The following is a 7,115-nucleotide window of genomic DNA, read 5'->3' on the forward strand; positions in this document are numbered from 1 at the left end:
CCCCATGTTCAGACTGTGAGCACACCTTGCTATTCAAGCAGACCGAAACACTTCAGTTTGTTTTGTTTTCCATGGTTTAAAAGTTGAAAGTCTGCACACAACAGATCTGGAGAAACATGATTTCCTTCTGAAGAAGCAAGTCATTTGCAGCACCACATTCTTCTTTCCCGCTCTGCGCCTTTGTAACATTTCCTTCTGGTGAGTTTTAGTACTTATTGGTGACTCGCCATCGTCTTTTATGATAACCATAGCATTGAAAAGAGGTGCAGGTTAAAAAAACTCCCTATAAACCAATAACATTTTATCTCAGGATCTAATTCAATTATGAACACCTCATCGTTCATGGATGGTTAGAGTGCAAATTGTGGGTGTCCATTGAGCAAGCAGATGAGTTCAGTTTGTTTGCTGCCAGAATCCAGCTTTGAAACATGCAATCTATTTTCCTAGATCACTCAAGGATGTAGCTGCTTGCCCAAGGTGTAACCAGTTGGCTAGTATTTATGGTGCATCTGATACAGCAAATATCTTCTTCAAGGAGACACACATATATCACTTGTACTTTAGCACATATTACATTGTCCTAATAGAAAACTGTTATAGCTGAATGATTTTTGTTCTTCCTTCCCCTCTTGTACTCTCTCATATTGGAACACGGCTTTTTTTGAAATGTGCTCATTTATGTTTTATTGGAACACGGACCTTTGGGTTTCTTTTTCGCCAACATTGTGCCCTTACAAAAGAAATCTCATTTTCTTCAGGAAAGAGACAGAGCAAGGGGATGACATCAATAAAGTCAGTTGCGAAATAAGAACAAAATTCCTATTTTGGTTTTTCATTTTAAAATGCACTGTGACAAAATAAAACATCACCCTCTTCCATCTCATATTTGGCAAGATAGATGAACGCCTCTGCATCCAAGGTTGGTACTAGACGAGGCCTGGAGGACACGCCAGTTGCAAAAGAAGATGAGAACTTTATTGTCCTTTCTAAGCCAGAATAGTACAACAAAATAAACTGCTGATGAAACTAAGATAACAGCTAAGTCTAGTGTCCACCTTGAAATTAGACCGCTTTATGACACAACCCAGGAGTTTTAAGGCTAATAACTGCATCTGCCATGCATTTTAGGTGTGAGTAAGACTTGTCATATTCATCTAAGGGGATGAGTGAAGCGTTTTGTTTTGTGTGGTCTACATACTGGATAGGGATCGGTCAAAAGTTCTTTAGGGAGAACCGTCACACAATTCTGGAGGGGGAAATTTCAAGAGTGAAAAGGAAGAGGGTGGGATGTTAACCGTATTTTTCACTGTTTGCCTGATTTTCAGTGGGGGTGCAATGGTCCTTTTATTCTTCTTCCACAAAGGTACACTTCTATGCTACATTAAATAATCAAGGACAGAAATCAAGATTTTTTGGAGAAAACCTGCCCTTTGACTACTTTTTTTTAGCCCTCCTGAGCTTCCATCCTTTTTATTTCCTTCTTACAGTTTGGCAACATCTGGATTACTTCTCTGGAGAGCTTCACATTTGCTTCATCTTTTTTGGTTTGGTTTGGTTATTGTTGTTTGTGTTTTTTTTAAATAATTGTGCTAGATAATATTGCAAAGTCATATAAAATTAAAATCAAGTTTGAAGTAGGGTTTGTTAATTACAGCATTTAACTGTTGTGGTTATTGTTTCCTAGGAGATTAATGAGGTGAATTATTGTAATATAATTAGACTATAGTATATCTAATCTCTTACATACCCTTGTGGTTTTCTGTTATTCAAGTATCACTTGAAGGTTAATTTTACTTAGCTAGTGTATATTTGACTTTGGCAAAACACATTACACTGAAATATGTTTATAATTATATTTGAAAGTCATTAGTAGCAGCTTTGCCAAAATTATTGTAAGCCTCACCAGCAGAGGTAAGGATATTATAAATTATTTAATCTACGCACACTCAAAACTTTCCCATCAAACTCAAAGGGACCATATGCTATTCCTTGGACTGCAGTGGAGTTGGTGAATGCACTCAGGATGGAGTGATGCAGAGCCTGAGTTGTTTTCAATTGTCCATCAAGATGATAAACAGCAATTATTCAAGGAAGCCAACTTGGGAAGTATGAGAATCCCATTAGACAACTGCAGAAGATGTAATTTTATGTTCTAAATTACAAATCCAATAATCCCCTTAGCCCCTCTCAAGTTTTTAACTTCACCTTAAAATGGGGAAGGAAAGACCCTTGCACACCACAAGTTCACAAATTCCTCATTTCACAACCAGAGGAAAAGAACTTGAGCTATGAGAATGGACAAGCTAGAGTGTGTGTGTATATACATATGCATATGTATGTATATAGTACCTTGCCTGGGTTTTTAAAAATGATCTTTCCTCATTTTGAATAGCTATGTATGTTATTAATGCTACAAGGCAGGATAAAACTATACATTCATCATGGTCTACCTTCCTGTCCCCCAAAACATCCAATCAACCAATGTTGGCATTATGTTAATTCTTCTCAATTTCCTTCCTAATTTTGTGGGGGTCGTAAATCACCCATCTTCTTGTTGAATCCATTCTTGCTTATTTGTAGCATTATTTAGTGCTGGTCTCAGCAAGAACAGCTGAAGTCTACAGAACAACTATACTTTTTAGAAAGAGTTATTGCGTGTGATTTGGTTGTACCATCATTTCACTGATCTTCAGTGTATGATGCAACATGGCATGGTTGGGCAAGGAAGGTAGCATGACCTTTCCTTTTTCCAATCCATTTCTCTATTGCAGAGAATATGAAATAAAGCTCTATAAAAATTAAGATGTGTAGCTAGGCTGTTTGTAAAAATGAATAGAACAAATAAAATATCATAAGGAACTCAGCAGAGAAGCTGCTGCTCCATCACCATCTTAACTCCACCCCTCCATTTCTCTGTTAGATTAACTATTGAAGGATGCTCATCCAGTGAAAGGCCTCCAATTGCATATAAAATCCACAGAATATCACATGATATTATTTTATAACTAAATGGACATGCTTATAAAATGATTCATTTCACTTCTTGAACTCTTTCATGTTTTCTCTGAAATAAATTGTATGTCCTGGACAAGACCATTGTTTCTCCTGCCTTCCTGCATTGGCTGCCATGACTGACTAGCACTATCATATTTATTTATTTAATTTGCATGGCTGCCCATCTCACCAGCTGACTCTGTGTGTCAAACAAAATTTAAAAAATAAAAGCAATTAAAATATTACCAAAATTAATCTACATAGCAGCCAAGAATAAACCACTGATCATAATGACTAAATTTACCACAAAACAGGTCCCTGAACACACTCAGGGACCCAGGCCTGGGCACAGAACCAGGTCTTTAAGGACTTACAAATAGCCAGCAGGGTCTGGGCCATCCTGATCTCCGGAGAGAGAACGTTTCATAAGGTGGGCGCTACAGCGGAAAAGGCATGCCTTCTAGGCCTTGCCAACCAGCATTCCCTAACTGATGGGACCTGAAGCATGCCCATCCTGCCTGACTGGATCAGACAGGTAGAAACAACTGGAGAGAGATGATCCCTCAAGTAACCTGGTCCCAAGCCATGAAGCTGTGTTGGTTGTGGAGAGGAATGTCTCAATAGATAGATGGCAGGAAAATTACGTTTTCCTTGCATATCTAATCCAGAGGTGTACAATCTATGCTTTCAAGAGTAGTCAAGTTCATCTTTATTACAGCCAAAGGCTAACCCATGTTAACTGTTTGCAAAGAAAATAAAACTCCTTGCCACTAATTAATACACTCTTATTAAAAATGTACGATATACTCCACTAACATGCACTAAATAATGGGAGATTGTGTAGTTGTTATCTCTTCGGTAACAGACAGCATTTTTGCTACACTGCAGGCAACATGCTCATCTTTATCTGATAAAAGTACAAAAGAATAAAACGGGTTCAAATGGCCAACAGAACTGGAATAACGTACTTAAACTGAGTACCTCTACAAAAATTACACATGGGTAACATTCTCTATTACTCCTGATCCACAAGGACAGAGAATGCTCTGTATATACAATACTACTAGATCTGCCTGTGAACTGCTTTCTTAAGTGTCCTCCTTTGTTTAGATGATCTGAAATGGAAGAGATATGGAATAGGTTTCCCTCCAGGGTGAATAACTCAGTCCCAAATTCCACTAGAGAGAAGCAATATCTTCCTGAAAAATCTATATGTTTCACAAACGCTGCTTGCACAACTGGAGGAAAGAACCCATTCAGTTGATAAGCCTCCAGGACACAGCTTTAATGCTGTGGCAGCCCCTGAACCATGTTCACCGTCTACCTGAGCAGCCTTCTCCAACCAAACCTAGATGGTGTGATTTTCTGTTCTTTTGAAGCAGGAAACCCTGACATTACTAAAGAACAAAAGACTTACCTGGTTAGATGAGTCTAAAATCGATCTTATCCCTCTTTTTTCCTGGACATGACCAAAAATGTGCCTCTTGGGTGCTTCCAAGCAGGAGATGCAGACACACACTTCTTTTGCCCTTGTGTCCCTGAAACTGGTATTTGGATTACCCTGCCCAACCTCTGATAGACCATCCTCCATAAATACATTCACTTATCTTTGAAAGCCATCTGGGTTAATGGGCACTGCTACTGTATGTCTTGGGCAACTGAATCCCCCATTTTGATTATGTGCTGTGTGAAGAAATGCTTTTTTAAAAATTGTTCTAAAATTCCTCCCATTCAGCTTTATTGGATGGTCCATGGTCCAAGTGCTTTCTCTTGCTGTCCCTCTTCTCCCTGTCATTGCAATTTTATATGCCTTGATCATCTCCCCCTTCAGTTGCTGTTTTCCAGGCTAAAGTGTCCCAGACATTCTAGCCTTCTCTTGAAGGGAAGGTGTTCAAGACCCCTGATAACTTTTGTTGCTATCTTCTGCCCTTTTCCCCAGCTCTATTGTATCCTTTAGCAAAGGTAGAGCTCTGAACATTGCACTGTATTCCAGATGTGGCTATACCACAGGTGAATGTAAGAGGATTACTGTAAAAGAATTTAGAGTTGATCTTGGAGAAGATATAAAGAGCTGTTAAGAGGGGAAGGAAGGAAGAAACCGTTGGGGGGCAGGCTTTGTGAAAAGCTTACTCAGTCTGAAGAAAGAGGAGAGTTGAGAAATAAACTCAAAATAAGCTCACCCTGATTTGGTTTAGTGTAAGATGGGAGAGAGGAAAATGTGGACAGGCTTCCAAGATTCTGTTGTTGCTGTTATTGGTGCCTTTGAGTCATTGCTGACTCCTGGCGACTGCCTAGATTAGTCCCTGCAGTTTTCTTGGCAAGGTTTTTCAGAAGGGGTTTGCCATTGCCTCCTTCCTAGGGCTGAGAGGGAGGGACTGGCCCAAGGTCACCCAGCTGGCTTCATGTCTAAGATGCAACTAGAACTCCCAGTCTCCTGGTTGCTAGCCTGGTGCCTTAACCACTACACCAAAATGGCCCTCAGTAATGATGATGATGATGATGATGATGTCCCTGCAGTTTTCTTGGCAAGGTTTTTCAGAAGGGGTTTGCCACTGCCTCCTTCCTAGGGCTGAGAGGGAGGGACTGGCCCAAGGTCACCCAGCTGGCTTCATGTCTAAGATGCAACTAGAACTCCTAGTCTCCTGGTTGCTAGCCTGGTGCCTTAACCACTACGCCAGACTGGCTGTCTCTGTTATTATACCCTACAACAATGAAGTAACAGTCTTAGAATCCCTGCAGTGTCTGTTTCATGACCTGACCTATAACAGGGACTGACAACAACAGTGTTGGCAGCTTTATTTTTAATTCCTCTCCTAAAGAACTGTCCCACAGAATGTGTCTGTTTCACAGTTGCGTCATACTGAGTTGGCATTTTCATTGAGCTCCCCAATATGACCCCAAGATCCTTTTTCTGGTTAATGCAGACCTGAACAGAATATATGTCAGGTTGGGTCTTTTTACCCCAATGTGCCTCATTTACACTTGGTTTAACTGAACCGCATTTGACATTGAACTTCACAATTTTGAATTTTGTCACCCCAAATAGCTTGGTATCATCCACAAACTTAATCAGCTCACTGCTTTTCCTTTAAGATCATTTTGGAACATTTTAAAAAAACACCAATCCCAACACTGGCCCTTGAGGAATTCCTTATTTCCCTCTGTAAAAATTGCTAGTTTATTCTATTCTTTATTTTCTTTCTTTTTAACCCGTTAGTGATCCCTAAAATGGCAGGGCCTTTGATCCCATGGCCACTAAGTTTACTCAAAAGCCTTTGATGAGAAACTTTGTGAAAAGCCTTCTGACAGTTAAAATATACAATGAGAAGGGAGACCTACCTCTATCCACATCTTGGTTACACTCTAAGAAATTCTAGAATGCAGAATCCATTCTGATTTTCCTGATTTTGTTACATTGCCTGCCTTCCAGGTTCTGGGCAGGGAGCTTGATTATATATATTTTTGCTAGGAGAAGAAGGCCTTCCCAGCGGATGCCACCAAAACCTGTGACTTGCCTATGGTTTCTCAGGATGTCCTAAAATGTCTTCTTCGTTACTTTGGTTTGCTTTACATGTCCTCTTTCCCTTCCTGAGAAAAGTAATGTGGGCAAAAATATCAGTCCTTTACTTTCTGTTGTAATGAGAGATGCAAATAATTAATTCATTTTGCAGAATGAAATAAAATAGGCTGGAGGAGGAGGAGGAGGAAACAACAACAACAACAACAACTAAATGAAGAGCTGGCAAACTTCCTGCCAATTTTGCATCATGACTGGACTCAAGTAATATTAAATGCAGCCAGACCACCAAAAGATTTAGCAAAAACAGCAGATACTATATTGCCTTTAAAATCAGAAGATGAATGACTACTGCAGTACCTTATACAGCAACAGCAGTAGCACTCTGAAGAGAGCATGCCCTCATCCTTGGTCTCATAGGTATGCCCTTCTCATCATTTCCAATATTTCAAAAGGAGTATCATATTTAATACCTGGAGGTGTCCTGGATTAAACATTGGTCATCATAAATTTAAGGCTTAGGATCGACCACCAAACTTCAGTCTTTTCATTGGTCCAGCATGAACTGTTAGGGTACAAACTGTGGTTTGCCCCTTTAGCATTG

The sequence above is a fragment of the Candoia aspera genome, chromosome 14 (assembly GCF_035149785.1).
Source record: "Candoia aspera isolate rCanAsp1 chromosome 14, rCanAsp1.hap2, whole genome shotgun sequence".
NCBI classification, from domain to species: Eukaryota; Metazoa; Chordata; class Lepidosauria; order Squamata; family Boidae; genus Candoia; species Candoia aspera.